Source organism: Mya arenaria, chromosome 17 (assembly GCF_026914265.1).
Source record: "Mya arenaria isolate MELC-2E11 chromosome 17, ASM2691426v1".
Classification (NCBI taxonomy): domain Eukaryota; kingdom Metazoa; phylum Mollusca; class Bivalvia; order Myida; family Myidae; genus Mya; species Mya arenaria.
In genome coordinates, this window is record NC_069138.1 from 5,255,758 (window position 1) to 5,266,507 (window position 10,750).

Consider the following 10,750-nt stretch of genomic DNA (forward strand, 5'->3'; position numbering starts at 1 on the left):
GATAAGTTGGAAATGTGGTATTAACACAAGTTAATTGGTGTCGTTCGTAAACCTCACGTCTTATAAATAACACTTTGGGGTAATGGTGTGAATTGAGGCTCCTGCCCAGACCATCACGGAACCCCCTCAAAACTGAAGTGTTAACCAGACATCATCTTCTGTACCGCTCTCTCCTCTGTCGATAAATGTGGACGTACATCAACCGATTCAACATGAGCATATGCAGATCTAGTAAGCCTTAGGTTCCGTCTTGCCCGTCCTACCCGTGCTACTCAGTACTCTATGGTAAGGATAGGAATCATCGTGCACAACGGGCTCGAATATTGACGGCCGGAAGGCGGCTGTGGACCATATGTTCGCACAAACTGTCCGCCTTGCCGTTGACGTAACCGGAGAAAAGAGATAGCATAGGTCTGAGATAAAAACACATACCGATCTTGGCGAGTTGTTGCTCTCCTCTTTGGTCTTAAGTTGATGTTACTTCCGGTTCTTCTAAATTTCTCACGCATCTGACTTATACTAGAGTGTCGACCACTGGACAGTGTCGCAAAACTATATAATCGTGTAAACTATGTGTTAATGGCGAAATATCATTTTTTATAAGATATGATTTCCTGAATTCTTTCGGATTCGAAAATTCAAGGTAAAAGTTACCTGCCAAATCGGGGTTTGGGAACCAATCATGCCGACGACCCTTGCCTGCTGTTTAATTGTCATTCTAGCAATCTGTTTGGGTTTTTTTCCTGTTTGGATTTCAACGTGTATTGACAATGTATAGTTTTCTCATAAGTATTGCATTGAAATAATATTTACTGCTAAAACACATCTTTTGGCGCTAGATTCATAAAACACTTGATTCTCATGCCAGACCGCGGTAGTCAAGGTCATCATCTCGAGGGCTCAACCGTCACAGTCTAATGAAAATTATAACTATTTTGATATTAATGGTTGAAAATGTTTGAGTGGTAATGCAGTGCCGTTTCATTAAAATATGTTGAACGTGTTTGCGTCAGTCAATTCTTATTTACTAGCATCACATAAAAAATGATTACGTGTACATATAACATGTAGGTAAAAGCGTATATATATATCTGAAATTGTTAAGGTTACATTGCTGGAAATCGTTACAGTCAAGACGTTTTTTGCCTGTGACATATGTATAAACATTGAATAAATATATATGTAAAATATTATATATTAATTTAAGGATAGCGCACATGAACATTGATGTTTTATTTAAGAAAACTATTATAATAATGTCAAGGATTTAAGAGAACATTGTGTATCAATTACTTGAATTTAATAATGCACTACCAAAATCTCAATTATAAAAAAGTCATCTTTGTAATATCTGTATCTAAACACCCTTAAAAGGTGTAGGATGAATTAGTTTAATTTCTAAACATTGCCCAAAAGATGCATGAACTATTAAGCAGTTTTTTGGGGATTATTTACCTAAAATACTCCCTTTTTAACAATATATTTGCACTGGATAACGTCCGTAATAAAATCAGATCTGTGCTTGACCAGTTTTTTTAATAAGTAGGCAAGCTTCCTCATGGCTTAAAAGACAAACGTGCTTGCAGCCTATATAAATAATTAAATTGGAGCATCCTATTTTCATGTGTTTTAAGTGTTTGTTCATACTAACTTCGACAATAAATGCTCTGCAATGCTAGCTTCATCTTATCTCAAATATTGCGCAGTTGAAAGAATGTCGTGGCAATTATTTTGTGTATTTGTGTTATGTTCCGGAGTTCTGGTCTTTACCAACAGCAAAGGTATTTAGTTTTGTTAATGTTAATATTTCTGAAAAAGACCCCTAACGGTAGCACATATATTTAACTGGAAACGCTCACATTAATTCTACAGCTCACAGGAAAATCGGATATATTTTTATGATTGGCATACAGTAAATAAAATGTATTAATGCGTTTGGCTTTTAAATTTATCTGTAAACTGAGTTTGTTTTGATCTACTTTTTAGTGAATTTTTAACTTAATATTACTCACTGCGGTAGTTGTATAAGAAACAGAGCTTGCTAGGTTTCGATGTGTTGATTTTTTCAACAAACATAGAAAATGGATATACACTTGCAATTCTTCAATGTGACTACCTTTTCAAGAATTTTGTAACCTTTTCCAAAATTTAACTTCCGGTTACAACCGTTCGGATGGTTGAACAAGAACAGGTTTTGTAGAAATAGAAAATGGAAGGGAATTGTGACGGACTGTGTTGTCAAAGACCGAGGTAAGAGACTTTAGGTACACGTTTTTTCCAACATAGTATACACGCAATAACGTTTTACGTATTTTTCTAAATTAAACTATTGATTGCTAAGACGAAACCTATATTAGGAATGGATGTCTCCGAAACACAACTATGTAGCTTAATTTTACTAACTTAAAATTACTGAATTGCGTATACACCGTGTAGGACAGTTATTCACACTTGCAAACGATGCCGCATAACGTCAATGTACATGGAAGGTGCAAAAGAGTGTTATAAATTAGTAAATGTACATATATCTGAAATTCAATCATGTTAAGCTTACGCTGTACTCTAACAGAATGTCAATATATATGCAAAAAGCTACAGAAACATGCTCAATTTTTACGTTTTATATTTATTTTTTTGGGTTTCAGAATCGGTTGATTGGGAATCAATATTTTAATTCAGTAATACTATATAACTAGCAATAGAAAAGATCTCAATTGTTTGGTAAACTGCCAAAACATCGTTTTTCTTAAAGCGTAAGTAACACTTTTAGACATAAAATGTCACTTTTAGAATGCAATTATGATAAACTACGATGCGACCTTTTGTCAGCAGTCTTATATCACTGTTTGCCAGACATAAACGCAAACATATACTCATTCAAAACGATAAATTTGTGAGAGTGCATCTTTACGTTTATTAATTCGAATGCCCTTTGGTACGCAATACCAAAGTCTTTTCATTAGAGCCAGATCATTTGGTTTTATCATATATCATATATTTATCCATATATAAGACGTGAGTAATTCATGTAAACCACACTTATGCATACGAGTAGCTTTTTAACCGCTCTTGAAAATATTCATACACATATTCGGTCCGCTTCAGTCAGGAAACAATGCACTCAGCTTAATGACCCCAAACACGGAAAGGTGTACGCAGCGTCGTTAGACCAAAAGGACAGCAACATTCAAGTGTGACCCCGGATTCCTCCTCGTCGGTTCACGTTTGTTGACTTGCAAACCAAGGATGATTTGGAGTGAATAATCCCGATTTGTAGAAGTAAGTTGATATGCTATGTTTAGGAAATAGTTTTGGCCAATAAGGTGTTTTCTACAGAGTTTTGGAAAGGAGTCATTCCTAGATGTAGAAGTGCGCGTATATGATATCTATAGGTGAATGTTTCTGCAGAAATGTACGTGTATGTGCTATTAATAAAAAGATGTTTGTGCAAGGAAGGCGTTTCCTACCAGCTTTGAAGCAGGTTATGAGGAAGCGTGTATGATATTTATTGGAGTTTACCTTAGTTATAGAAGGAGTGTATATGCTATCTTTTGAAGGGGTGTTGGTGCCAGGAATACGTTTTCAACACGATTTGAATTAAAGTTATCCCTAGGTATAGAAGAACGTGTATATGCTATTTATAGAGAGAGGACTGTTTCAGAAGGACTGCCCTACCAGTTTGAGGCAGGGTAGTTGTAGAAGCCTACATGATATTAATAGGAGGGTTGTTTGTGCCAGTAGGAGGTTTCCAACCAGATTTGGATAAGAGTAATCCTTATTTATAGAATTACTTCTATATGATATTTATAGGAGGGTGTTGGCGTCAGGAATCAATTTCCTACCAGATTTATAGCCGGTAAATAGCTAGTTGTAGAAATACTTGTATATTCTAATCAAATATTTGTATGCCAGGAAAGGCTCTAACAGTCTTATACGCAAAAATGGCTCATTCCAATACAAAAGTAAAAAATAAAAATGTCAAAACGGTCAATCTGTGAGAGTCGAGCTTTAAAACTCGTTTGCGAATTGATCTTAACTGTTGTTTCTGTAGGCATGCTGAAACTCGCACAGAAAGTGCCGTTTTGCTATTGTACACGCCATTCTAAACGTTTAAACATTTCTTAATGACGTAGAGCACAAACAAAACTCCACAATTACAAGCATCGGTACAATCCACGTTTTGAATCATTTCTGTAATTAAATAAACGACAATTTTAAGGTAACATTCCATTAAAAAGTAACTTATTTAACATAGATATATTTCTAGGCGAAACTGGTACACGGTTCGCCATAGTAACGTTTTCGAGCCATGCCACTATTCGTCTTGATATTGATTGACTGGCGTCCCTCACGAGCATGACATTCAAGATTATGATGTGGCCATCCTCGATTTTGTCGAAGACGATAGAACACAACCACCTCTGAACAAGTTCATCAAACAGATATGCTTTCCTTATAGTAAGTTTAGTTTAGTTTCTTATCTTAAATCTATTGACAAGCTTTCCTTTAAGAACGTTTAGTTACTAGATTAGCTTCCCTTACTGTAAGTTTAGTTTAGTAACTTATCTTAAACCTATCGACCTGCTTTCCTTATATTACGTCTAGTTAAGTTACTAGGTAAGCTTCTTACAGTCAATTAATTTTGTTACTTATCTTAAATCTATCGACACGATTTCCTTGAAGGACTTTCAGATTAGTTACTAGTAAAGCTTCCCCTACAGTCAGTTTTGTTCAGTTACTTACCTGAAATGTAAAGATATGCTGTCCTTATAGTACGTTTAGTTAAGTTACTAGATAAGCTTTCCTTACAGTCAGTTTAGTTTTGTTACTTATCTAAAATCTATCGACACGATTTCTTTAAAGGATATTTAGATAAGTTACTAGATAAGCTTCCCCTACAGTTAGTTTAGTTTAGTTACTTATCTTAAATGTACAGGTATGCTATCCTGATAGAAATTCAGTATAGTTACTTATCTTAAATCTATCGATATGCCTTTTGCAACGTATAACGTACAATGAATCATCTTATTGTGATATAAGACTGGGATTAAACACTTACTGTTAATGTAAGCATTTCGCTTGTTTCAAAAAAAGTTGGACAAGAGTTCATCAGTATCGTCTTCACCACTGAATGTTTTGGTAAGATGTATTTGTATGACCATACAATAACTTAATAAACCGTTATTTAAGTACAAAATTCTCAACAACTGTATACAGCAATACAGCTGAATTCAGATCTGGTAAGGTTGACAACACATTTTTCCCGCATAAAAAAAATAAAAGAGACAGTTGGAAATACTGACAGTTGACGGTATTGGTTATACAGTGAAAGCCGAATGAACGAAAATCAAAACACAAAAAAACGACGAAACGAACAAACATGGAACGATCATGTAATCATTAATTGTTGTTCTCAATTATTTGGCAAGTAACGTGAACATGTTCACACACCACACAATGGTTACTTCCCTTATCTGTATCACTCCCGGTAATCTGTCAACGGGATTTTAAATTTAAACCTTGAAATATTTGTTAATTTTGAGTAAACTTTTAACTTTCGACTACTATAGTTTTCATTGTATAATTGATCCGTTGACTGGGATGGCTGGTAAGACCTATAAAAAAAACAAGACGATGGAATTGCAGGGACAAGCTGATAATCCTTAAACATCATGGTTAATAGCACAAGGATGATGACTTGCCCAATACCAAACATGAGACACTAATAACATCTGTCATGTTTTTCCGTTCTGGATAAAAAAATCCGACCCGAGGCCACCAGCGTTGCCAGGTAACGAGTCTTGCCGAGTTACCGGCTACACAGCGTGCCTGAGGGTCGATTTTTTCTATCCGGAAAGGAAACACATGATTGATTTATTTTCTTACACACCTTAATGAAGCGCATTTTTGTACGTTTCACCAAAAAAGCGCTTGCGATGACGTTTACTGACGTCATGACGCGCAGTAATATAGTCACTGCATACGGCAAGACGTTCCTTCAGTATCACGTCTTTTAGGTGTTATTGTGTTTTGTTTTGAAGGTATATCTTTGTTAAGTTAATGTTAATGAAACGCAGTCACCGAATGGGCTCTTCCAATCCTTGGTCACTGTAATCGTTTGCACAGCGCTGAGAAGGAAGATAAGCAGGAGTATTTAGAAAGAAAACGTTCTCAAAAGAGTAGGCGTAGCTTAATAACTAAGATGCTAATTGAACGGATCTTGCAAAATGATATTAACAAAGATGCTGATGGGGAGATTCTTGTTAAATAATGTTAACAAGCATTATGGTGCACAAGCTTGAGATGAAACTTAATAGAAGACAAAAACATATTATTTTTTTGGAGCGGCAATATCTATTTGAAACCTACGACTCGTTATTGAATGAGATTGTTCGTCACACATTTCTATATTATAAAACGATATCGCAACTTTCACTTTCGTTTTTTCTATTTTCTATTTCTTAGGTAATTAGTGGTATAATATATCACTGGCAAATATAGTATACCAAAACATATGCATAGTACATTCATCTTTTATTGTGTTGTTGTGGTAAGCAGTATTATTGCACTATCGCGTTTACGGTGTTTAATTTGTTCCTGTAATAAAACAAATGTTTATATTTCTCATTGCAAGCCAATATGTAAATATACTTTCAGTGAGAAAAAAAAATCTTGAAGTTATATTTTAAATTTGGTTTGTCTGTTTTGCCATATATCCATCAAAACAATTTTCCAAATTCTTATGAAGTAACATTGGTCGAGGTAGTTGACAAAATAGACCACGTAACAGCCTTAGAGATGCTATATTCTGACGAAAACGGAACAAAATCTTATGTTAATACACGATAATTCGCATACGGTAGAAAGCGATGTGATCCACACATAGCTTTGTCTAGGTACATCAGATTTCCATTTTTGTCTTCATAGTCTGCACTTTCAAACTCGGCTAAAGAATACAAATATGCGTAGTTTGAAAATGACATGAAACCTGGATGCCGAGACAAGGACGAAACAGGATAGCCACAGAGTATTCTTTTTTATATCCAGCGTAGCACTAGTTCCTACCTAGGACCATGGCAGTTACCAGTCGAGAAGTGTGACATACTGCGCAAGGAGAATCATGTTCAAAAGATTATTGCCAAAGAACTGCGTCCCTTCGTTTGTGTAAAGCTAAAACTCGTATTCGGTCCCAAAGACCTTAGCCGAACATTCCTGTGCAGTATCATCATATGCATCCCGGATAGGTTCGGAGGGAGTCTGAAACGCTATTTTAAACACATTGATTTCGTATAACCTTAAACACAAAACCTAACGTCGTTTCTAAATCTAGCCATAAGTATAAAAAGAAACTTTCTGATAAACAACTATGCTTGTCTCCAAATAACGTTAAAAATGGAGATTCCCATATCTAACTTGATTTCGCTGATAATGCATTTGAACTAGATATACATACTCGGAACAAAGTACAAAATGAAAAAAATATGGTGCAATTATCAAAACCACAAGGGAAAAGGCAGTTAACCTGTATTGATAATTTCAGTTTCATTGACTGGACATGTTGTTCGTCCCCACCTAACATGAACATCTAAATAAAAAAGACTAAAAAAGCTTTAAAAATATAAACACGTTGTATCATTAATATTGTAATATTTATGCGAAAAGCTACAAAAACAAGCTCAGTAGCAGAAAAGTTTAAACATAAACCCGGTTTAATGGCACTGGGTAAACGCCAAAGACATAGAACATAAAATCGCAAACAAGAAACATGAAAGAACATCACAAAACTCCACAAGCATCACAGTGCAAACATACTATATATATATATATATATATATATATATATATATATATATATATATATATATATATATATATATATATATATATATACTAGTAGTAAGATATATCAGAAGCATAACAATAACTAAATGAAATCTATAGGGACAAGTCCTGTTGTCAAACATTCAAATTAAACCCTGTTTATAGGCACAAGACCCAAACCACAATAAAAAAGGGATACCATACTGGGTGAGTACCTAAATCGGAACAGTACCTAAATATGGAACACCCATTATAAAAGCATTTTGTCCGACCGCGATCAGTTTATTTACGATTTTAATCAATAAAGACGCTTGCCTTAGATACAAGTTCCAAAGAACATGATTCTCTGGTAATTATTGTAAATACTGCTATCATTCAAAGTTCTTCATGTTCAGATGTCAATACATGGCATGCGGAGGAATGACTTCATGCTTGCTACAATCACAGCAAACAGGTACACCCTGTATTCGTTTTACTTAAATCGTCAAATTTTACTGACAAAAATTACAAAAACCAAGCTGGAAATAACATATATTATTAATTTATCAAAACAAAACATGTAGCAATAATTTTGAAAGAATACTTAAAAATAAATAACGAATTGATACTGTTCCATGTTTAGGTACTCAGAGAACAAAAATGGGAGTCCTTGACTGTGCGGTTAATAACGTACTTTTCATGCAGATCGGTAGTATCTAGAAAAATGACATTTATATCGACCAATTGGGCTTGAATACTAGTATGCTGATGGAAAATTTTGTAGTTGTGGTGCAAGACTGACTAAAAATATTTCAAAAATAGTGCCGAAAGAGTTCCTATTTAGGTACTCATCCAGTACACAGAAATACAAACACCACAAACAGACCACACACGCATCAAAATAACTTTGTATATAAATGATAGGATTTCCGTCATGGGATGGTCAGTGAAACACGAGTTTTCTCCCACCTCAGAAAAGTAGATCCAATAATTTAACCATGCTAGAAATTCATATTTTGCCCACGGGCGAATATAAAATACCCGTATGGAACTCCTTTTCAATGGTCACCACATTGTAATTACCTCCCTTGTTGAAGACTGTCGTCTGTAGAACATAGAAACCTTGTCTTGTGGCAATATTAATAATAATATAAGCCTCGTTTCCGCAAAACACCCTACGCTCAGGTCGGAATGAACCTATCTTACACTCTCGGCCATGGAAGATACTTATAGTCTAGAACACAATTCTATCTACGGCTATTTTGGATGGCAATAAAATCAACCTTGTCCAAACATTTTTCAATAATTATAATATGAAAAAATAGGTCTCATCAGAGCCGCCAGTATGGGTTTCGAAAAATGAAGACTAGAGTAAAACATAACATTTAACCTGATAAAGATATTTCAAGCACTCAACGACCGGACGCAAACTTCACCCGCGTGTGAATTAAATAAACAGGAAAAACACACATGCAATTTATTTCAATTAAAGGTAATGCCACATTAAGGCATGTTAAATGTATTAACGAAATCTTTAGTTTACCTCCATAGTGTTGGCTATTCTTTGAATCCATGTTCGTGATATTCAATTCCATCTGGTTATTCTGTTGTTTCAATTTGTTTACATCATTAGTGAGTTGACTGACTTGAGTAGTCAGCTGATCATTCTGAGTGGTCAGTTTGTTGACTTTAGTAGTAACCAACTAAACAGCAGCGACAATTTCGTCGTTGCAATGGATTTGCACAAAAGAGTGGAACAAACGGCAATAACATGTTATATTTATATAGTATATAAGTCAAAGTTAAAATTGGAATTATGAATTAATGATAATCACTTCACTTTATGAAGCTAATTTGGGTTATCTCCGATGCATGTAAAGAGAGAAGACCAGTGCGTTTAGTGCAAATGATACTCGCGTGTCTGGTTAAGACTGACAGGCTTATCTGAGTCGGTTTAAATAGTGCACTAGTTTATAATATTAAATTCATATTGTTATTAAAATAGTATTTTCCTAGGTTTAATAGTGAACTGTCCTTAAAATCAAATGCATTTACATTGTTATAATGTTATCCGATTAGAATGCACACGAATATCTAAAAGCTAGTTTCAAGATATTAAGGTCTGATGCAAACTTTAAAATCAAGGTCAGAAAAGATACATACCTAAGTATTTCATAAAACATTAATAACAATTTTTTTCCTGTATATCCATTATAGATCAGAACGCGAAAATAACATAACATTGTCGAACCCAAAACAAATAAACTTCTTTATACAAGCCAATGCACTAGAAAAGAAGTACAAGAAGTTCTAATGCAGTTTTCGGTTTCTTTTTATAGACATACGGATGGGCAATAGAGTTTCTTGTGCTCTATCTAGCGTATGACTTTTGATAAAGTAAATGTAATTCAACGAACTAAACATGTTTTGTACAAAACAATTGAAAACAAATATAACGATATAGTTAACTTACCGAAATTGCAAATCAAAGTAATTCTGGTAAACCTGTATATACCAGATTGGTTTCATACGTTGGACCTACCGTAGTCCACATCGCACGTAAACATCACGTATAAATTTGTATAAGCACGGAGAGCTGTCAAGTATAATACGGGTTTTTATATTTCGTATGTCATCTGACATTTAAGCCAAACTTACTGTGAACAAACACTGTGTTTTGGAAAGAAAATAAAAATATACCAAACTCATTTCCCTATAATAAATAAATTGAATGGTTATTTGACTGGTCGACTAAAACTCTTTATCATTTACTTAGAGTTTTATTCAAGACTGTCCAAGTTTAGCAATCATGACAAAGCATATCTTTTTTAGGTATGTTCATTGCAAAACATACTAAAAATGTAGAATGATTGAGCTTAACTATAAAATTATTGTATTATGGAGGACAAGAATGCACTATTTAACAATCTGTGGTCCAGATTTGCCCAAA